This window comes from Symphalangus syndactylus, chromosome 2 (assembly GCF_028878055.3).
Source record: "Symphalangus syndactylus isolate Jambi chromosome 2, NHGRI_mSymSyn1-v2.1_pri, whole genome shotgun sequence".
NCBI classification, from domain to species: domain Eukaryota; kingdom Metazoa; phylum Chordata; class Mammalia; order Primates; family Hylobatidae; genus Symphalangus; species Symphalangus syndactylus.
In genome coordinates, this window is record NC_072424.2 from 17,342,752 (window position 1) to 17,366,091 (window position 23,340).

At 42.5% G+C, this 23,340-nt stretch overlaps 1 long non-coding RNA gene across 1 annotated transcript in view; it reads right to left on the reverse strand.

The window, feature by feature from the left end:
* Nucleotides 1–14,774: 14,774 nt before the first annotated feature.
* Nucleotides 14,775–23,340, reverse strand: part of LOC129465240 (uncharacterized) — a 111,072-nt gene continuing 102,506 nt past the window's right edge. The window contains exon 5 of the long non-coding RNA XR_010117522.1: nt 14,775–14,922. This is a non-coding gene — a long non-coding RNA (uncharacterized lncRNA). The remainder of the gene's footprint in view (nt 14,923–23,340) is intronic.

A 23,340-nucleotide genomic window follows, 5' to 3' on the forward strand; every position in this document is an offset into this window, starting at 1 on the left:
ATTTGTTTCAAAGACTTGTGATTGTACCAATCCTTCTATTCTTTAAGAAACTGAAGATACTAGGAGAATTGTTCTTCTTTCTTTATGCAGAGGAGGCATTCCATCTTGTAATGAAGATATCGAAAGACAGACAAGATTACATTTATTGATTTGAGTATGTTGAACCAGCCTTGCATCCCAGGGATGAAGCCCACTTGATCATGGTGTATAAGCTTTTTGATATGCTGCTGGATTCAGTTTGCCAGTATTTTATTGAGGATTTTTGCATCAATGTTCATCAAGGATATTGGTCTGAAATTCTCTTTTTTCGTTATGTCTCTGCCAGGCTTTGGTATCAGGACGATGCTGGCTTCATAAAATGTGTTAGGGAGGATTCCCCCTTTTTCTATCGATTGGAATAGTTTCAGAAGGAATGGTACCAGTTCCTCCTTGTACCTCTGGTAGAATTCGGCTGTGAATCCATCAGGTCCTGGACTCTTTTTGGTTGGTAAGCTATTGATTATTGCCACAATTTCAGAGCCTGTTATTGGTCTATTCAGAGATTCAACTTCTTTCTGGTTTTGTCTTGGGAGGGTGTATTTGTCGAGGAATTTATCCATTTCTTCTAGATTTTCTAGTTTATTTGCAAAGACGTGTTTGTAGTATTCTCTGATGGTAGATTGCATTTCTGTGGGATCGGTGGTGATATCCCCTTTTTCATTTTTTATTGCATCTGTTTGATTCTTCTCTCTTTTCTTCTTTATTAATCTTGCTAGCGGTCTATCAATTTTGTTGATCTTTTCAAAAAACCAGCTCCTGGATTCATTAATTTTTTGAAGGGTTTTTTGTGTCTCTATTTCCTTCAGTTCTGCTCTGATTTTAGTTATTTCTTCTGCTAACTTTTGAATGTGTTTGCTCTTGCTTCTCTCGTTCTTTTAATTGTGATGTTAGGGTGTCAATTTTGGAGCTTTCTGCTTTCTCTTGTGGGCATTTAGTGCTATAAATTTCCCTCCACACACTGCTTTGAACGTGTCCCAGAGATTCTGGTATGTTGTGTCTTTGTTCTCGTTGGTTTCAAAGAACATCTTTATTTCTGCCTTCATTTCATTATGTACCCAATAGTCATTCAGGAGCAGGTTGTTCAGTTTCCATGTAGTTGAGTGGTTTTGAGTGAGTTTCTTAATCCTGAGTTCTAGTTTGATTGCACTGTGGTCTGAGAGACAGTTTGTTATAATTTCTGTTCTTTTACATGTGCTGAGGAGAGCTTTACTTCCAACTATGTGGTCAATTTTGGAGTAGGTGTGGTGTGGTGCTAAAAAAATGTATATTCTGTTGATTTGGGGTGGAGAGTTCTGTAGATGTCTATTAGGTCCACTTTGTGCAGAGCTGAGTTCAATTCCTGGATATCCTTGTTAACTTTCTGTCTCACTGATCTGTCTAATGTTGACAGTGGGGTGTTAAAATCTCCCATTATTATTGTGTGGGAGTTTAAGTCCCTTTGTAGGTCACTCAGGACTTGCTATATGAATCTGGGTGCTCCTGTGTTGGGTGCATATATATTTAGGTTAGTTAGCTCTTCTTGTTGAATTGATCCCTTTACCATTATGTAATGGCCTTCTTTGTCTCTTTTGATCTTTGTTGGTTTAAAGTCTATTTTATCAGAGACTAGGATTGCAACCCCTGCCTTTTTTTGTTTTCCATTTGCTTGATAGATCTTCCTCCATCCCTTTATTTTGAGTCTATGTGTGTCTCTGCACGTGAGATGGGTTTCCTGAATACAGCACACTGATGGGTCCTGACTCCTTATCCAGTTTGCCAGTCTGTGTCTTTTAATTGGAGCATTTAGCCCATTTACATTTAAAGTTAATGTTGTTATGTGTGAATCTGATCCTGTCATTATGATGTTAGCTGGTTATTTTGCTCGTTAGTTGATGCAGTTTCTTCCTAGCCTCGATGGTCTTTACAATTTGGCATGTTTTTGCAGGGGCCGGTACCGGTTGTTCCTTTCCATGTTTAGTGCTTCCTTCAGGAGCTCTTTTAGGGCAGGCCTGGCATATAAACAGAACCAAAGACAAAAACTGCATGATTATCTCAATAGATGCAGAAAAGGCCTTTGACAAAATTCAACAATCCTTCATGCTAAAAACTCTCAATAAATTAGGTATTGATGGGACGTATCTCAAAATCATAAGAGCTATCTGTGACAAAACCACAGCCAATATCATACTGAATGGGCAAAAACTGGAAGCATTCCCTTTGAAAACTGGCACAAGACAGGGATGCCCTCTCTCACCACTCCTATTCAACATAGTGCTGGAAGTTCTGGCCAGAGCAATCAGGCAGGAGAAGGAAATAAAGGGTATTCAGTTAGGAAAAGAGGAAGTCAAATTGTCCCTGTTTGCAGATGACATGATTTTATATCTAGAAAACCCCATCGTCTCAGCCCAAAATCTCCTTAAGCTGATTAGCAACTTCAGCAAAGTCTCAGGATACAAAATCAATGTACAAAAATCACAAGCATTCTTGTACACCAATCACAGACAGAGAGCCAAATCATGAGTGGACTCCCATTCACAATTGCTTCAAAGAGAATAAAATACCTAGGAATCCAACTTACAAGGGATGTGAAGGACCTCTTCAAGGAGAACTACAAACCACTGCTCAATGAAATAAAAGAGGATACAAACAAATGGAAGAACATTCCGTGCTCATGGGCTGGAAGAATCAATATCATGAAAATGGCCATACTGCCCAAGGTAATTTATAGATTCAATGCCATCCCCATCAAGCTACCAATGACTTTCTTCACAGAATTGGAAAAAACTACTTTCAAGTTCATATGGAACCAAAAAAGAGCCCGCATCGCCAAGTCAATCCTAAGCCAAAAGAACAAAGCTGGAGGCATCACGCTACCTGACTTCAAACTATACTACAAGGCTACAGTAACCGAAACAGCATGGTACTGGTACCACAACAGAGACATAGATCAATGGAACAGAACAGAGTCCTCAGAAATGATGCCGCATATCTACAACTATCTGATCTTTGACAAACCTGACAAAAATAAGAAATGGGGAAAGGATTCCCTATTTAATAAATGGTGCTGGGAAAACTGGCTGGCCATATGTAGAGAGCTGAAACTGGATCCCTTCCTTACACCTTATACAAAAATTAATTCAAGATGGATTAAAGACTTAAATGTTAGACCTAAAACCATTAAAATCCTACAAGAAAACCTAGGCAATACCATTCAGGACATAGGCATGGGCAAGGACTTCATGTCTAAAACACCAAAAGCAATGACAACAAAAGCCAAAATTGACAAATGGGATCTAATTAAACTAAAGAGCTTCTGCATAGCAAAAGAAACTCCCATCAGAGTGAACAGGCAACCTACAGAATGGGAGAAAATTTTTGCAACCTACTCATCTGACAAAGGGCTAATATCCAGAATCTACAATGAACTCAAACAAATTTACAAGAAAAAAACAAAGAACCCCATCGAAAAGTGGGCGAAGGACATGAACAGACACTTCTCAAAAGAAGACATTTATGCAGCCAAAAAACACGTGAAAAAATGCTCATCATCACTGGTCATCAGAGAAATGCAAATCAAAACCACAGTGAGATACCATCTCACACCAGTTAGAATGGCCATCATTAAAAAGTCAGGAAACAACAGGTGCTGGAGAGGATGTGGAGAAATAGGAACACTTTTACACTGTTGGTGGGACTGTAAACTAGTTCAACCATTGTGGAAGTCAGTGTGGCGATTCCTCAGGGATCTAGAACTAGAAATACCATTTGACCCAGCCATCCCATTACTGGATATATACCCAAAGGACTATAAATCATGCTGCTATAAAGACACATGCACACGTATGTTTATTGCGGCACTATTCACAATAGCAAAGAGTTGGAACCAACCCAAATGTCCAACAATGATAGACTGGATTAAGAAAATGTGGCACATATACACCATGGAATACTATGCAGCCATAAAAAATGATGAGTTCATGTCCTTTGTAGGGACATGGATGAAACTGGAAAACATCATTCTCAGTAAACTATCGCAAGGACAAAAAACCAAACACCGCATGTTCTCAATCATAGGCGGGAATTGAACAATGAGAACTCATGGACACAGGAAGGGGAACATCACACTCCGGGGACTGTTGTGGGGTAGGGGGAGGGGGGAGGGACAGCATTAGGAGATATACCTAATGCTAAATGACGAGTTAATTGGTGCAGCAAAACAACATGGCACATGGATACATATGTAACAAACCTGCACATTGTGCACATGTACCCTAAAACCTAAAGTATAATTAAAAAAAAAAAAAAAGACAAAGCGATATCCTTTCAAGGGTATCTGGTCTGAAGAGGTACCTAAACTAGACATTATCTGGGCCCTATTCCTCTCTCAGGGGAGAGGTGGCTCTCCTGCTCCCACAGGGTGTGTGGCTTACCCCCAAGAGGTGCTGAGCAGCTGTGCCCGGGGCTCCTTCTGGACTATATCAAGTACAAGGGGCAAAGTATGTAAACAGCATATGTAATTGCAACTGCGGTTATTACCCCAAGTCAACCTGATCTTGTAGCAACCTGATCACTGGAGCCTTCCTTCACACAATCCAGAGACTCGGTCACCCCATGTCACCTCAGGCTGTGGGCCTAGGCTTGATGATGATGATGAGATTAACGCCATTTGCTTAGTTTAACATAGGATTTGTGCTGGCTCATATTAGATCAGCACCACTTGATGGTTACAAGGCTTTTTGCAATGATGATTCTTGGAAATCACTTGAAACGGCTGACTCCGAGGTTCTGTATGAGGCTGGACCTGAGAGGGCAGCGAGGAGAAGGAGAGAAGCAGGCAGCATCCTTCAAAGCAGCTGAACTAGCCTGCTCCCCGGACAAGGTGTGAGGGGCCACGCCTAGATGGGACGGGGTGAATCAGCTCGCTGCTCCTCAAGCCTCAGAGGTCCTGCAGCAGGGCCAGAGAAAGGAATGAAAATGATGAAGAGGTTGTCAAGGTGTGGGGTGAGCACTGGCAGGCAAGGCAGATCATGTCTTTGCGTCTGGAATGATGAAGACCCAGGGAATGTGGATCTAAGCCCAGGAATGTGCGAAGGGGGCAGGTATGGCCCTGCTCAAATGCCAGAAAACTACCAGGAAGAAGGAGCAGCCTGTGAAACTGGAAAGAGTAAACTGTGAGATAGTTAACTCACATAGCTGCTTTCATGCCGGGCACGTGTCACATCTGGGAAATACCCAAAAGAAAGGCCGAGGTCCTCAACGCTGAGAGCCCTGAGCCCAAGACAAGGTGTGGTGAGTAAGATCCTACATAAACAAAGAAGCTCATGAGTGACGGCTTCCTTCTTCCAGCATCTACGGAGCGCTCCTCCCAGCTAGATGCTGTGATCAGTGCTGGGGACAGACAGGTGAAAGGATTCAGTCCGCACCATCAAAGAGCAGGCAGATGATCAAAAAACATTATTATCCTTGCTACTGTGGAGTTGTGCATAAGATATAGTAGGAGTATAGGAGAATGAGCGTCGGAATGAATCCAGGGGAGAGAGAATCACAGGGGGTGTGAGAAAGTACCCGACTGAGATTTGCTAGATGGAGATTTGCCAGGTGAGTTTGGCGTATTCAATAAACCAACATCATTTGCATTCCATTCTCTGGCTCTGCTCCAGGACCTTTGAGGCTTCCCTGAGGAACATCGAGCTGATTCACCCCCTCCCCTCTAGGCGTGGCCCCTCACACCCTGCCCGGGGAGCAGGCTGGTTCAGCTGCTTTGAAAGATGCTACCCACTTCTCTCCTTCTCCTCGCCTCCCTCTCAGGTCCAGCCTCACACAGAACCTCAGATTTGGCCGTTTCAAGTGATTTCCAAGATGGCATCCTAAACTTATTCAATAATGGGAATAACTGTCATATTTCTATGTACTTACTAAGTGCCAGGCACTGTGCTGGGCAGTATAACAAAGGATAGAATAGAATACTAATAGATAGTATAATAGAGAGTGGTGTAGTGTACTGGATAGTATTAGGTAGTATAATAGAGAGTGGTGTAGTGTAGTGGATAGTATTAGGTAGTATAATAGAGAGTGGTGTAGTGTAGTGGATAGTATTAGGTAGTATAATAGAGAGGGGTGTAGTGTAGTGGATAGTATTAGATAGTATAATAGAGAGTGGTGTAGTGTAGTGGATAGTATTAGATAGTATAATAGAGAGTGGTGTAGTGTAGTGGATAGTATTAGATAGTATAATAGAGAGTGGTGTAGTGTAGTGGATAGTATTAGGTAGTATAATAGAGAGTGGTGTAGTGTACTGGATAGTATTAGGTAGTATAATAGAGAGTGGTGTAGTGTAGTGGATAGTATTAGGTAGTATAATAGAGAGTGGTGTAGTGTAGTAGATAGTATTAGATAGTATAATAGAGAGTGGTGTAGTGTAGTGGATAGTATTAGGTAGTATAATAGAGAGTGGTGTAGTGTAGTGGATAGTATTAGGTAGTATAATAGAGAGGGGTGTAGTGTAGTGGATAGTATTAGATAGTATAATAGAGAGTGGTGTAGTGTAGTGGATAGTATTAGATAGTATAATAGAGAGTGGTGTAGTGTAGTGGATAGTATTAGATAGTATAATAGAGAGTGGTGTAGTGTAGTGGATAGTATTAGGTAGTATAATAGAGAGTGGTGTAGTGTACTGGATAGTATTAGGTAGTATAATAGAGAGGGGTGTAGTGTAGTGGATAGTATTAGATAGTATAATAGAGAGTGGTGTAGTGTAGTGGATAGTATTAGATAGTATAATAGAGAGTGGTGTAGTGTAGTGGATAGTATTAGGTAGTATAATAGAGAGTGGTGTAGTGTAGTGGATAGTATTAGATAGTATAATAGAGAGTGGTGTAGTGTAGTGGATAGTATCAGGTAGTATAATAGGGGTGTAGTGTAGTGGATAGTATTAGATAGTATAATAGAGAGTGGTGTAGTGTAGTGGATAGTATTAGGTAGTATAATAGAGAGTGGTGTAGTGTAGTGGATAGTATTAGGTAGTATAATAGAGAGGGGTGTAGTGTAGTGGATAGTATTAGATAGTATAATAGAGAGTGGTGTAGTGTAGTGGATAGTATTAGATAGTATAATAGAGTGGTGTAGTGTAGCATAGCGTAGTGTAGTGTTGTGTCATATAGTATGCTATAGTATAACAGGAGGTTGGAGACAAGATTTGAGCCAGGACTTATCTGTTCTCAAAGCCTGACCCTTCACCACTACAGCACATGCCTTTTCTATGTATAGCATTAGTCCCAAAGAGAGCAATGGGAGTTGAGCACATGCTGGGGCATTAACAATGATTTAAGGACATCTGAGCATTTTTCCCAGGGTTTGGGGCTGGCATCCTAAACTACAGCTGCGTCCTCCAGTGAACTGTCTTCACTGCCATGGGTAAGCAAACCCAGCAGGAGTGTCTAGGTCCTGGCTAGGCAAACCTCACATTCCAAGCTTTACGAAACCTCCCCAGGCAGTTGGGCTTGTGCAATCCCCTTCTTCACATGCAATCAGCATTGCTGAAAGCAGCTGTCCAGGTCTCTTGTGGCTTAAATTCCACTTCTCCTTGGAGCGGGGTGAGCAATCTTCTCCTTTCTCATCCTTAACCCCAAGTAGTGAATGGTGGGGTGGAGTTGGAGGTGGGGAGGGGTCCACCTTGACGTCTTGTTTTCCTCCAATATCAAGACTTGGCCATTGAAACATTTTTGCTACTGGCTCCTCCAGGGATTTAGAAACTGGAGAAGATGAGGCTGTTAGAAAATGAAAAATGATGAGCAGAAGCAATTTTCCTCATGGGCTCTGGCCCCAAAAGGAGCATCAGTCTGTGCTTTGGATGCAGATCCTTGTCTGTTCTGTTCTTGATTTATTCCTGCAGATCTGCCCAAGTGCAGTTAAAGTTAATGAAAAAGAGGAGAGCAGAGAGCAGGGATCCACAGGGCTGAGACACTGACAGTGCGAGGCACTCAGGCTGGAGGTCCTGGGCAGCCTGGGCTGGAGGTCACGGTCTGCGTAGAACATGCCATTCTTATTGGGAAGACCATGTCTGTGCCAAGGCCCCTCACAAGGACCTGTCGGGCAAATAAAGCTGCACCTGCCCAGGCCTCAGGGAAAACTCTGTGACCTCTCTCTCACTGATTTTATCATGGGTCATTCAAAATGGGAAGAGGATTTTGGAAACTGTGTCCAAGGTTGAAGGGGGAGGAGCAGCAGACAGCGATGTTCGTGTCTGCTGGAGAGGCAATCATTCCTCTCCAGTTATGTCCATGTTTGAACAGATTTGGATTTTCCCTTGAAGCTGGGCTGGATCCTGACTTCCTCATATTGCCAGAGTTAGACAAATAATGAGTGTGATTAGAGAAGATTGGAAGATTAGAGCTCGCACACCTGGGCTCTGACCGCAGTCCCTTTGCATCTCTCACCTGATCTCCTTACTGCATCTCGGCCCCCCAGCTGCCTTTACTCAGGCTCCTTCAAAGCCACCACCTGAAGGCAGTAGCCAATGCAAGTACCCATGTGACTGTGTGGCTCAAAATCCTTCTGTGCTCCTCATGCCACAGGATGAAGTCTGAGATCTTGAATGTGGCCTCTAAGGCCCCATAAGATCAGGCCCTGCTTTGTGTCCTGATGCCGAGGTCCTCAACGCTGAGAGCCCTGAGCCCAAGACAAGGTGTGGTGAGTAAGACCCTACATAAGCAAAGAAGCTCATGAGTGACGGCTTCCTTCTTCCAGCATCTGCGGAGCGCTCCTCCCAGCTAGATGCTGTGATCAGTGCTGGGGACAGTTGAGGCCTCTCTGTCACCTCCCTCCCACCTGGTCCTCCCTCCAGCCTAGCCCAAATGTTGGAGCTTCCTGCCTCTTCCCTCTGGCCATGTCTCTGGCTTCAGCCCATGCCTCCCCCTACACCTGAAGTGCTTCTTATACCTCTGCTCCTGGCCAGCCCTTCTTCATCCTTGCGTATCTGGCTCCCAATGACTCTTCCCCTAAGAAGCCCTCTGAGTCTCTGCCCAGGCCCCTCCTCTGTCCCCACAGGGCTCCTTTGTCTGTGACTCCATAATGTGCTGTGCACACCTTTATAACAACTCAGCACAGTGAATTCAAACATCCCTTGATTACCTGCCCAGAACTGGCACTCAGCAAATGTTTATGAAAGGACTAAGGGAAGGAAGGGAGAGAAGGAAGGAGAGAAGAAGGGAGGAAGAGAGGGAGTAAAGGCGAGAGAGAAGGGAGAAAGGGAGAGAGGAACAGAGTCAGGAAGGAGAGGAAAAAGCGCCATCTCTTCCCTCTACTGTAACAGGGATTATTGCCATCCGTTTCCATATTCCCACAGTGGCCAGAGCAATCCTAATAAAACTTGAGTCCAACGTGTTGCTCAGAGTGAAGGGGCCTGGTGATGAGCTACAAGGCCCTGACTCAGCTGGGCTGGCCCTGGCCTTGGGATGTTTCTCCTCTGCAGCTCTGGCCTCACTGCTTCAGCCTCACTGGCCTCCTGCTGAGCAGAAGTTCTGCTTCTCAGTGGAGACCATGCCACTCCCAAGGGTGCACAAGTTGGCTCTTGAGGGCAAAAAGTATCTTACTTTTTAACATTTATAAAGCACAGATATACACACAGTAAATGAACAGATATACGATGTATCTATGGCTTTAAAATGTCATGGGGGGCAATTAGTGAAAATAAAAATGTGTAAAAGAACTCCATAAGAGGGCAATAAGAAAAAGATTGAGAAATATTGCTTAGGTCACGCCAGAAACCAATTGACCTCAGGGTCTTTGCACTCGCGGCGTCCTTGCTTACATGTCTCTTTCTTCAAATCCTTGCCCTGGTCACTCTCTCACCTTCACTCCCATTTACAAATAGCATTCTTGGCTGGGTGTGATGGCTCATGCCTGTAATCCAAGCACTTTGAGAGGCTGAGGCGGGTGGATCACCTGAGGTCAGGAATTCGAGACCAGCCTGGCTAACATGGCAAAACCCCATCTCTACTAAAAATACAAAAATTAGCCAGGCGTCGTGGCGCATGCCTGTAATCCCAGCTACTTGGGAAGCTGAGGCAGGAGAATCGCTTGAACCTGGGAAGCGGAGGTTGCAGTGACCCAAGATCGCGCCACTGCACTCCAGCCTGGGAGACAGAGCAAGACTCCATCTCAAACCACACACAACAAAACCCAAATAGCATTCTTTGGCGAGGCCTTCCCTGGTCACTGTGTCTGAATAGCAACCTTTCAGACTTCTTGCCCCTATAGTCTCTACTTCATTTTCATTCTTAGCCCTAAACCATCTGGCATACTATATGCTTTATGTATTTTTCTTGTTTATTGTCTTCTTACTGTTTATTTTCTGGAAGGAGAACTTTGTTTTGCTCATTGCTATATCATTAGTACCTAGAATAGGCTCCAGTGCAGAGCAGGTGCTCAATAAATACCTGTTAGATGAATGCTGAGGATGAAGCCAACAGGTAAGAGGTTCTTAGTGTGCCAGGGACCAGAAAGCCCCAGACAGTGATCATCTCCCATTCTCGGCAGGAGCTTCAACTTTCTCCTCAGTCATGATGTGCGGAAATGCTAGGAGGCATCTCAGCTAACCAAAGATCAGGGAGGGGAAGGCAATCAGAGTGCCTGAAATCACAACTGGACTGCACAGCCCTGGACAACTGAGAAGTAACTGAGTGTGTTCTGTAGGATGTGTGTGCTGTTCTAAATGCCCCATGCATAGGTCTGCTTTGGAAAAGGCAATAAGGGGTCAGAGAGGGAAGGAGTTCTGGGGACCCTCCCAGCCCGAACTGTGCCCTCCTCTGCCATCCTCTTCCCCAAAGCCCCAGAAAAAGCTGCAGAACCAGGGACTAGGACAATAGGCAGGTGACTCCACCACCCAGATGACAGAGGCCACACTGACCACTGTCCGCAAGAAACATGTTGCTTTAAGCTTCATTTGCTTGTAGGCCAGTAGCTGTCACCAGGAGCTGCACATTTTTCTTTTCACATTGAACACAGACAGTACTTTCTGACTGTCCTGGAAAACTTCATGGGGAGAGTATTATCCAACTTTGTCGTCACATTTTAGTGAGCAATGGTCCCCTAGGCAGACCCTTACTAGCTAATAAATTGTGAAACTCGATACCGGGTTCTTAATTGATTGAACAGCTACCTAATGACCATTCAGTAAAATTATATAAATTCATTTCTACAGTATTATAAATTATTTATTATCCTCACGACCTAAAAAGTCAAGGTTCATTATTATGTTAGTCTTATAAAGGAAGGAAGCCACACTCTCCAAAGAAAATTTTGGCCTGAGGTTATCCAGTCAATGTATATGTGCCAACAACTTATTTAAAAATTACTTAGACCTTCTAAATCTTAATTTTGTTTCCTTTTCTTCTTTTGTAACAGAATTTCTTTAATCCTAAATGAACTTTCTAAAACTGCTCTTAAATCTCATGGGCACAGGTTTCTTTTCTTTTCTGTTTCTTTCTCTCTCTTTTCTTTTCTGTTTGGACTTTACCTTCTCTTCCCCTCCCTGTCTCTCCCATTCTTTCCTTCCTCCTTTCCTTTTGCCTCTTTGTTACATTTACTATTATTAATATAAAAATTAGGCTGGGCACAGTGGCTCACCACTGTAATCCCAGTGCTTTGAGAGGACGAGGCTGGAGGATCGCTTGAGGCCAAGAGTTCAAGACCAGCCTGGGCAACATAGTGAGACCCTATCCCTAAAATTCTTTTTTACAAAAATTAGCCGGGTGTAGTGGTGAGCCCCTATAATCCCAGCTACTCAGGAGGCTGAAGCAAGAGGATCACTTGAGCCCAGGAAGTCAAGGCTGCAGTGAACCAAGACTACGCCACTGCATTCCAGCCTGGGTGACAAAGTGAGACTCTGTCTCAAAATAAATAAAATAAAAATTTTATATTACAAGTTGATGGGTGTTCATCATAAGAAATTTGAAAATGTCAAAAATTTTATCACTTAGTGAAAAAACTATATATATTTTAAGAAACATTTTAATTATAGACTTCTCAGTCCTTCCCTCATTTCTTTTTCTTTTAATTTTTAAAAAATGAGACTGACATCGGACTGACTTTTTGTAACCTCTTTTTTCTCCCACTTAATATATTGTGGACATTTTTCCATATCATTGAATATTTTTGAAAACATATTTTGAATGGATGCTTAGTGTTCCCTTATAGTGATTAGCTATAATTTATTAAACCAATTCTGTGTCATTGAGCCTTAAGGCAATCCTTCCAGCTCTTTTTATTGCTATAAAGAATGCTTAAGGGACATTCTCAAACAAAATAAATCTTTGTGCAAACTCTGGCTTTTTCTCAGAACAAATTCCTAGAGGTGGTGTTGCTGGGTCAGAAGAACGCTTCTCACTCTTCTTAGATTTGTCTGTTCATGGGAGTCAGATGTACCCCCCCACCAACCCCCATGTAGTCAAGAGAAATTTTCCATGTCTCTTCTTAGCTTTCACATTTGCTACTAACCTTGGCCCTCAAGATCCCCTCTCCTACTTCTTTGGGGAAGCCATACCAGGGAGCAGCTGTATATCTGTAAATCCATGTTCCTGCTCACTCTGACCTAGGGTTAGCAGGCTCCACAATCCACCAGAAAACCCTAGCATGGCGAAGTCCTGGCTGGAGTTGTCATGGTGACAGAAAAGGACAGCAACCCTTTATCCACATCCCACCCAAAATCTTCAGAATTCAGAAGACACTGGGGAAAATGCCTGCTTTATAAGCTGGGACAGTTTAATCCTATCCTAAGCAGTGGGGATCCTTTATGGGCAAAGGTGACAGCCAGCAAAATTTTACATAGATCTGATAAAATACCACTTACATGTTTTCCTTTTCACTGCCTTGTCTTTCTTTTTTTTTTCTTCTCTCTCTTCTGCTTTCAATAAATACCAAATAATCTTAGATTTCCAAAAGTCAATCTAAGCATGCACCTAGGGGACTTATGACACAAGGGTATTAACAATGAGAACACACACCAAATGCAAAAGACCCTTTGAGACAATCAGGGAAATCTGATAATGGGTTATGTACTGGAGGTTGGAGGATGCCCAAAACAAAAACAAATAAAACGTACCCAATTCATTAAGGTATGATACTGGCTTTATGGTTATATGGGAATATGTCCATAATTTTCATGGATTATACCCAGGTATGTGCAGATGAAATGACATGATGCCTTGGATTTGCTTTCAGATAGTTTAACAAAAAGAGCAAAAAGATCAACAAGGCAGATATGGCAGAATTTTAATAATATTGTACCCAGACGAGAAGTTCAAAAATCCTACTCTTCTGAGTGTGTTTAAAAGTTTTTGGAACAAAAAAACTTAATGAGAACAATGTCATGTGCTTTACGTACATACTTTCTAACAAAGCATTGAAATTGGGCGTTATAGAAAAACATCAGAGCTCTTACATTTATTCCGTGACTTAACATTTTCTTCTGAGTTACATATGGGGTTGCACCAGCATTGTTTCAGGGCTAAGGGTCCCTAAAGGGCTTAACTGAGGCCTGATGCCCTGTGTTCCATTCCTGAAGCTACAGTGGAGACTCCCCCTCCCTCAGTACCAGTCAGCAGGGAGGAAGGCCAAGGAGACCCCTGCCCCTCCCATTCAGGGTGGGGCCAGCTCTCTCTGTTGGGTCTCAGCCTTAGCATTCCTTACACCTTCTATAATTTAACGCTCAAAAATATATTATTCACGCAGAGAAGACTTTTATTGCAGTCTATACACAAGGGCCTGCGAAAGTCAACCTTCTTTCTTCAGCCCTCCCTTGTTCTTGGTTGCTAGGCATTCTATTGCTTATAAGTACAATATTTACTTTTATTTATTTTATTTGCCTTTGTATTTGAAGAGGTTGGGCAGCACCCAGGATGCTGGGGTTGGGGATTTTCTAGGGGATAAAATGCTCTGTGAAGTAGTTTGTCTCTGTCTGCATCTTGGTGATAGATTATTCCCACACAAGGTCAAGACCCTGAGGTGGTGCTTGGGTCTCTGCTTGAAGCTGTAAGTATGGGTTTCCCACAGGAGAGACGGGAGCAAGAGGCTTTAGAACACTGCACGTAAGAGCTGGCCGATCCACCACTCCTCAGTTATTCACACTGAGGGTTTGCTTGGCAAGATAGAGATTCGTAAAATAAATGCTCATACAAGACTCAAATGATAACACAGATGTAAAATGCAGAAGTCCTGCTTATTGCCCATCCCCAACGCCCTCTAGTGGTAACTACCATGTACAGTTTGGCATGTTTGACAGTCCCTGCCCTTGTAGAGCTACAGGTCCTCAGCTGTTATTCTATGGACCTGTGGGTGGGGGCAGTGCATATACAGGATAGACAAGCCCTGATTCCTACCCTTAGGCATCAAAAAGATCTCTAAGAAGTCTCTAAGGAAAGTGCTAAGGGATTGGTTAGATGCAAAGTTATAGGTTATCATCCTAGCAGTTTAAGAAGGAAATGGTCAGTGAGAACAGAAGTCTTGGGAAACTCCAGGTAACATTTGAGAAATACTCTGAATGACCCAGGAGGTTTACATGATGGAGAAGGAAAGCTTGCCTGCTCCAGGGAGGGGAAAGGAGAGCAGGACCGCAATTGCCATGGTTATAGATGTGCAGAAGACCTGAGTCTTTAGGAATCTTCTGAATGCCAATGATACTAATCCACATTGGCTCAGGCGAAAGGAGAATTTATTCATGTAATTGAAAAGTTCAAGGGATAAATTGAGTTCAGGCATGGCTTGATCCAGGAGCTCCTAGAATGTCAAACAATATCTTTATCCCTCAGCACCTTCATTCTCCTTCGTGTTTACTTCATTCTTGGACCACATATGGCAGATCAAGATGTGGCCAGCAGCTCCAGGGTCCAACACTCTTCAGGATAGAGGCTGTGGAAAAAAGAATACATCTCCTTCTGTCAGCTTTTAAATAAATCCCAGGATTTATTCTGGTAGGACAAACTTGGGTTATGTGCCAATCCCTGAAGCAATAACTGTCACCAGAGATTGGAATTATGTAAATTGGCCGGCCTGAGTCAGCTCAGAGAGAAGGGGAGTAGTTGTTATTCAAAGGAGCTTGGAGTTCTGTTCCCAGAAGAGGATGCATTGGTGTCCCAATGCCGCCTGCAGAGCATGGCCTCATGGGGACTCTAAATATAATGCGATCTTGCATGCTCTACTTGTAAGAGCCTGTTCAGAAAGGAGCAAAAGCCCACAATAAAGAGGTTCAGTTGAGCAAAGGCTCTTCAACAAACCCGGAGGAGCCTACTGTGCTCCAAGAGTTCCAGGCCAGGATGGTGACTTAGGAGGGCCACACCTTCAGCCAGTGCTCCCAGAGCCTGCCGAGGAGGAGCTGGTTGCCTTGTGCACAAATCCAAGCCTGGGGCTTGAGATGACTCAATTGTTCATGCTCTGGAGATGATTAGTCATCCAGAGAAACAGGATGTAGAAACCCAGAAAAGTGGTTATTAGAGTTTCTGCCTGGTGTCTGGGTGGGCCGGGAAGTGAAACTGGGGTCCCTGCCATTTGCCATGGCTGAGGCGGCCGTAATCTGAGCAGTGGAGGACACAGAGAAAGAAGATGACATGCCCTGGAGGTTCCGAGACCCAAGGCCCAGCAAAGAAGGAAGCAGCCCCTTCAGGCGCCGCTATGGGGCACACCCAGGAGTGGTCTGGGGGCCAGAAGTCCTAGTCCTGGGTGGCCCTGTCAGCTGCCAGCCTCCCTCATGGGAACTCCTTTAGTCCAGCAGGGACACGGGAGGAGAAGGGGATCAGGGAGGCTCATCCTCACTGCAGCTTCAAACAAATCTCCTGAAACACTGAAGCATTTTCATTCCTTTCCTTTTTCTGCTTTTCCCCATGGGCCAATTCCTGTATTCCACTGGAACTGAACAATGTGGAAATAAGAAGATAATGGTGGGAGACTTGCAATTAGTGGGTATAAAGGAAGAAGAACTAAAGGACTTGGAAGATAACCAGTTGTGGGCTTGAGAGGTACCTGTTTCCTCATCAGGTGATAAAAGGAATGTGTTGATTTTAACTGACAAGGAGAAGAAAACAGAGCAAGCAGCTCGGACTTCACTGGGGAACTGGGTGGGCAGGGGAGTTCACCTTTTGAGCAGTAGTACTTTTCACTTTATTTAAGCCACTTTTTAAACTTTTACTGGTTATTATAGGTAATATTTAAACCACTTTGGACAGAAATATTTCAAAGTGTTTTATATAGTGCTGTGCCTCCTGAAACTTGGGATATCACAGAATATTTAGTCTTTGAGTTGTCACTGTGAGCATCAGATATGACAATACCTTCCTGAATGTACAAAACGAGACATTCAGACAGCTCTAAGCTGGAATTGAATGACATGGAAATAAGATAATGGAGGGAGACGTAATTATGCCCTAAGCTGGGCATAATTTTTGTTTTTCAAAGGAACAGGGAACACACAGAAAGTAGGAATAGGAGGGAACTTCCTCAACCTGAGAAAGGGTGCTGTGGCCTGAACGTTTGGGTCCACCCAAAATTCATATGTTGAAACGCTAACCCGCAAGGGGATGGTATTAGAAGGTGGACATTTGGGAGATGATTAGGCTGTGAGGGTGAAGCCCTTATGAATGGGATTAGTGCCCTTATAGAAGAGCCTCGAGAGATCTCCCTTACTCATTTCACCATGTGAGGACACAGAGAAAAGATCAACCAGAAAGTGGGCCCTCACCAGATACTGAGTCTGCCGGCACCTTGATCTTGGACCTCCCAGCTTCCAGAATTGTGAAAAATACATGTCTATTGTTCATAAGTCACTCAGTTTATTATATTTTGTTACAGTAGCCTGAATGAACTAAGACAAAGGGCATCTATAATAAGTCCATAGCCAAAAAGAGGTAAAAGACTGAATGCTTTCCCCCTAAAAATCAGGTACAAGAAAAAAAATGTTCATTTTTGGCACTTCTAATCAATATTGCACTGGAGGTTTTAGCCAGGAGAATTAGCCAGGAAAAAGAAATAAAAAGCATCCTGACTAGAAAGGAAGATACAAAACTACCTCCATTTGCAGATGACATAATATTGTAGACTACATAATCTTGTAGAAAATCCTAAGGAATCCACTAAAATATATTAGAACTACTAAATAAGTTCAGCAAGGTTGCAGAACACAAGATAAGTATACAAAATCAATTATATTTCTATACAATAGCAAAGAATGATCTGAAAATGAAATTAAGAAAACAATTCCATTTACAATAGTATAAAAAAGAATAAAATGCTTAGGAATCGATTTGAACAAAGTAGTATAAGATATACACACTGAAAACTATAAAACATTGTTGAAGAATTTCAAAAGATTTAAATAAATATAAAGAATTTATGAATTGGAAGACTTAATATCGTTAAGATGGCAATACTTCCCCAAGTGGTCTATGAATTCAATATTCAATACAAGTTCTATCAAAACTCCAGCTGCCTTTGCATGTGCATATGTGTGTGTATGTGTGTGTGTGTGTGTGTGTGTGTGTGCGTAAATTGACAAGTGATTCCAAAGTATTTATGGAAATATAAGGGACCCAGAAAAGCCAAAACAATCTTGAAAAATAAAAAGAATAAAGTTGGAGGATTCATGCAAAGATTTCAAAAAGTACTATAAAGCTACAGTAAGCAAGACTGTGTGATACTGGCATAAAGATAGACATATAGATTAATGGAACAGAATTGTAAGTCCAATAATACACCCATATATCTGTAGTCAATTGATTTTCAAGAAAAGTGCCAAGACCATTCAATGGGGGAAAGAACAGTCTTTTCAACAAATTATGCTGAAACAACTATATATTCACATGCAAACAAATGAAGTTGGATCCCTGCCCCAGACAGTATGCAAAAATTAATTTAAAATAGATTATAGACCTAAATATGGAACTAAAACAACAAATCTTTTAGAAGGAAATATGTGTAAATCTTGATGACTTTAGGTTAGGCAATGACTTCAGGTTAGGCAATGACTTCTTAGATATGACACCTAAAGCACGAGGAAAAAAAAATATCCAGATAATCAAATTTAATCAAAATTTAAAACATTTGTGCTTCAAAGTATGCTATTAAGAAAGTAAAAAGACAACCCACCCAATGGGAGAAAATATTTTCCAATCATATATCTGATAAGGAAATTATATCTAGAATATATAAAGAACTCTTACAACTCAACAACAAAAAGACAAACCAATTTAAAAATAGACAAAAGGTCTGAATAGACATTTCTCTGATAAAGATATTCAAATGATTAACACATGAAAGGATATTCAACATCATTGGTCATTAGGGAAATGCAAGTCAAAACCATAATGAAATATCACTTCACACCCATTAGAATAGCTATAATCAAAAAGGCAGACAATAACAAGTACTGACAAAGATGTGGAGGAACTGGACCACTCATAGATTGCTGGTGGGAATGTAATAGGGTGTCATGATCTTGGAAAGTAGTCTGGCAATTCCTTAAAAAGTTAAACATAGAGTTACCATATGATCCAGCAATTTTATGCCAGGTACAGTATGCCCACGATAGTTGAAAATATATGTCCATATGAAAATTCACACATGTCAACATTGTGTATAATAGCCCAAAAGTCTATCAGCTGATGAATGGATAAAGCATGATATATCCATACAATGGAATAGTGGCCTTAACAAGGAATGAAGTACTGTTACTGATAAATATGGATGAACCTTAAAAACATTATGCTAACTGAAAGAAGCCAGGCCCAAAGGCAACATATTGTATGATTCCATTTACATGAAATGTCTAGAATGAATTAGTCTATAGAGACAGGAAGTAGATTAATGATTGCCTAGGGACGAGGGCTGTGGTAACATGGGGAATGACTACCAGTGCACATGGGCTTGCTTTTTAGGGTGATGAAAATGTTCTGGAGTTAGATAATGGGGATGGTTGCAAAATTTTGTAAATATACTAAACACTACTGCATTGTATACTTTAAAGTAAGTGAATTATATGGTATGTGAAATAGATCTCAGTCAAGCCATTAAAGAAAAAGGTGGAAAAAATAACTGAGGAAGTTGAAAATTTGGGCCACCAAGAGATATGGAGGCCAGTCAGAATTTTTCTGTTGTTCCTTTTTTCTCGATACAAAATGATATTACATTAAAAATGATATTATACGCTGGGTGCAGTGGCTCATGCCTGTAATCCCAGCACTTTGGGAGTCTGAGGCGGGCAGATCACCTGAGGTCAGGAGTTCGAGACCCGTCTGGCCAACAGGATGAAACCCTGTCTCTATTAAAAATACAAAAATTAACTGGGCATGGTAGTGCGTGCCTGTAATCCCGACTACTCGGGTGGCTGAGGCAGGGGAATCACTTGAACTTGGGAGGTGGAGGTTGCAATGAGCTGAGATCATGCCACTGCACTCCAGCCTGGGCAACAGAGTGACTTTGTCTCAAAAAAAAAAAAAAAAAAAAAAGATATTATACGTTCTCTAAATGTTGCTATACTAGCTTTAGCCCTCTAACTGATAAGTGAATGGTGATCAGTTTCTGAATGGATCATGAATTATTTTTTCACATGTCTGACCAGCACTGAACACTTCCCTCTACCCTTTCAATGTTTGGTTGGTTACTTCAGGAGGCTCCCAGGGAGAACTGTTTCTTGCCTTTTTCAGCTTCTAGCAGCCACCTGTATTCCTTGGCACATGACTCCTTCCTCCATCTTCAAAGCCAGTAGAATAGCATCTTCCAATCTCCCACCATCTATCCCAGAATTCTGCCACCATATTGCCTTTTCTTCTTCTATAGTCATCTGTCTTCCCCCTCCCCCCCTCATATTTATAAGTATCTTATAGGGATCCTTGTGATTCCATTTAGAGCCCACCTAGATAATCCAAGATAATCTCCCCATCTCAAAATCCTTACCTTAATCACATCTGCAAAACCACTTTTGTAATGTAAGGTATTAATAACAACTACAAGTTGTTCCAGAGGATAACCCTGAAAATCTATGAGAGTCATTATTCAGGCACCCACAGAGGTGATGACATCCAGTTGTAAGTCCAAAACCCCACTGGAGCCCTGTGGAATGAGTGAGTCCCTCTCTGAACTTTAGTTGCAATACTACAACCAGCTGGCATTACCTCTGGACAAAAGTTTTCCTAGGAATTTTGTTTGCACTATTGTTCTGTTTGTTGCAATCACATGAAATTCATTTTTGTGTGGCAGGTGCACACAGACCTTGCCTGGATCTTTTTGAAACCAGTGGTGGATGGCCAAGATTAATTTCCCCTTATTTCCCATGCAAAAGGCAAAGTTGTCAGCTGTTTGGTGAATATTTCAGAGCTCTGGCCTAGAAGAATCTCCTGAAACCCTGGCTGCCTGGGTAAGCCACAGTTGCACTGCTTCTCTACCCAGTGACTCCAGCTGCTGTCCTTTGATCTCTGATGTTTACCCTGTGCTGATTTTCTCTTGCCTCACTCGCTTTCTGCTGTCCACACATCTCGATGAGCCGGCTGTGCCTGCCTCTGTGAGGTCCCCATGTTCCTCAAGTTTGTACCTTTTATTGTGCTGTCAGAACAGGGAAGCAGCTCGTACTGCTGTAGGGAAAGTAGAAACAGCCTTACTGAGGGCTCAGGGAAAGGGCCTCTCCTCTTCTCTCCTTGCATATTGTGAGTATACTTTGATATTTCTCTTTTGACACCTGAGATGTTTTGCAGACTTACTTCCACATTTTCTATAACATCCCGGATACACGAGGTTGCCAGATTGCTGGATTCTGAATAACTGAAGCATCTCAGCACCAATCATCCACTAAGTGAACCCAATGCCCCGAGGCCTGCTTCTGTTTTCAGCTTGTTCTGGCTACAGAGGTAATAAGTGTCCTACTGCCTCTTCATTATCAAGATCATTCTAAGCCAGGAAAAGAGAGACAAGAAGGGAATGGGAAGAGTTCTGTAGAATTTGATTCTCACTTTTCTCGAGCTCTTTGCTCTGAACAAAACTAAAGCAGATGTTTTGCCATCTTTGTCATCTGTTGTGGCTCCAGATGACACATCTCAGAGGTTCCTGTGACATTTTCATGTTTGCGGAGCTCCTGCCTCCCATTGCCTGTCAAGGTCCTTCCACAGCAACACCCCTGGGCAGCAGCACACACTTCTGCAACCACCATCCAAATTGGTGTGTCCAAGACTTCATGGTCGGAACTCATTGCTGCAAACTTCCAAACCCTTTTCACAGTAATTATCATCATAACAGCTGCCATCTCTGGGGTGCCCAGCATTAGGCTGAGGGTTAACCACTTATTGTCTCTTCTACTTGTGAAAATAACCTTATGAAGAGGTTAGTAATATTCCCATTTTGAAGATCAAAAAATTGAGGCTCAGAGAGGTTACCTCGTCAAGAATCCTAGTTATTGAGTGGCAGAACTGGGATGTGAATACACCTCTGTCTGGTTTCAAAGTTCATGCTCTAATATAAGCTGTATATTTGGGTGAGACCGCTTCTTGGGACCAAGGGTAACTCTGGAGAGGGGCTCAGCAGAGGTTACAGTATTTACCTCTTGCAACAGTTAGGGGAAGCAGCTATTACATACTATTTCATGCCCAGCAGGTGTAATCCTGCCATTTGTATGTAAACCTGGTGAGGTTTACCATCCTAAATCTAGAACCCATGATTGCCTTCATTAGACTGCCTTTGCCAGCCCGGTATACCTACTCAGAAGACATATCTGAGCTGACTGTGAACTGAATTTTGATCAGGACTTTATTTATTATCCGGGTCTTATATTCACCCCCTCTAATGGAGTGTTCATTCATGTTTCAGATCCCCAGGTATCAATGTCAGCAACAATCCGTGTCCAACATCTTCAAAATGTTTGGGCATTTACCCTTCCCCAGAGTCCAGTTACCCAAGGAAATGGCTGCAGGTCCCTTTGGAGGAAGGCCTGGGAGATTAGCTGCTTCTTCAGCCAGTCTTGCCCTCAGCTTCCTGATGAGCCATGCTTGATTTATTTTAGTTGTAGAGATTGAGCAATAATACTTTGTTGGCTGCCTGTTTTTCCCCTTGAATGCAAATTTCTTTTTACCATTTCCATAGCTCTCTGTGGGTTAGATCCCACTAGCTGTCACACCCACGTTCCTGCCCCTTGTGATAATTACATTATGATGACTACAAACACCTTGCACTGAACAGTAAGTGTTACCTCTATCAGTCCCATTGTTACTAGGGAGCCCAGGCCTATATCGGCTACCTTTGGATATCCTGTAATAGTCTTGACCTTCAGAGAAGAGCACCCACTGAGCTTCTTCATGACACTTGCCCTCTCACCGGCGTATTCTTCTCGCTTTGGCAAATACAGCATTCTTGTAGGCCCTCTTGTAAAAAAAAAACCATCAGCTGTCCGGTTCTCTGGCCTTGTATGGTATATCCGCTCTAGCTTGCCTATTTTCTGAGCCTTTCATCCCTTCCTTCCCCATCCTCCATGATCTGACATCTCCATTTGACTTGGCATCACATTTTCTAAGCGTCCAACTCCTGGCGTCCTTACCAGGATGTTAAATGTTGCATCAAAGGAGAGTGCTTCCATAGCAATACATTTTCCCCATCCAGCTTTGCATTTCATCCCACTTTGTCCAGCACTCTCTCTATTCCCTCCTGCACATGCGCTTGTGGCACTTATAGGACATGTTGCCTGGGTCCCACAGCTCTCTGGGCTATAGTTTGTTTCTTCCCTTAGCAGGTTTACACTTTTCTGGCTAGATTATGTTGTGGCTTGACCTTACTTATGGGTCTGGTGGCCAAGAGTAGATTTATGAGGGGAGAAGGAGGGAGTTGTCATGCTCATCATGAGCAGAACCTCATCATCATCTTCATGCAAAAGCAGGCATTAGCCATTAAGGAGAAGAGTAGGATACTATTCCAGGCCTAGAGAATTCCAGAGGATCTGGGAACTTGAGAACTTGAGATGTTTTAATATATCAACCCAAATGTTCCCATCCCACTCTTTCCTAATCATAGAACTGACTTTGGCCTAGCAGACCTGCCAGGACTAAACTTCAATGTTGCTTTGAGCATTTCTATTCTTATAATTAAACCTGGGGCCTGCTTCTCAGCTGTATCTGCCCTGCAGTTGCAGAGGATAATAGTCTTTTCATAGGCTTCATATAAAGCCCAAGAGGTCCTCTGGTATGTATACCTTGCCTTATATTGGTGTTTAATCACTTAGTCTTTCATTAAATTTCTCCAATGAATTAACAGCTTCTAGCAACAACCATCTGATTCCATAGTTCTTATAATTACTATTTCCCCCAA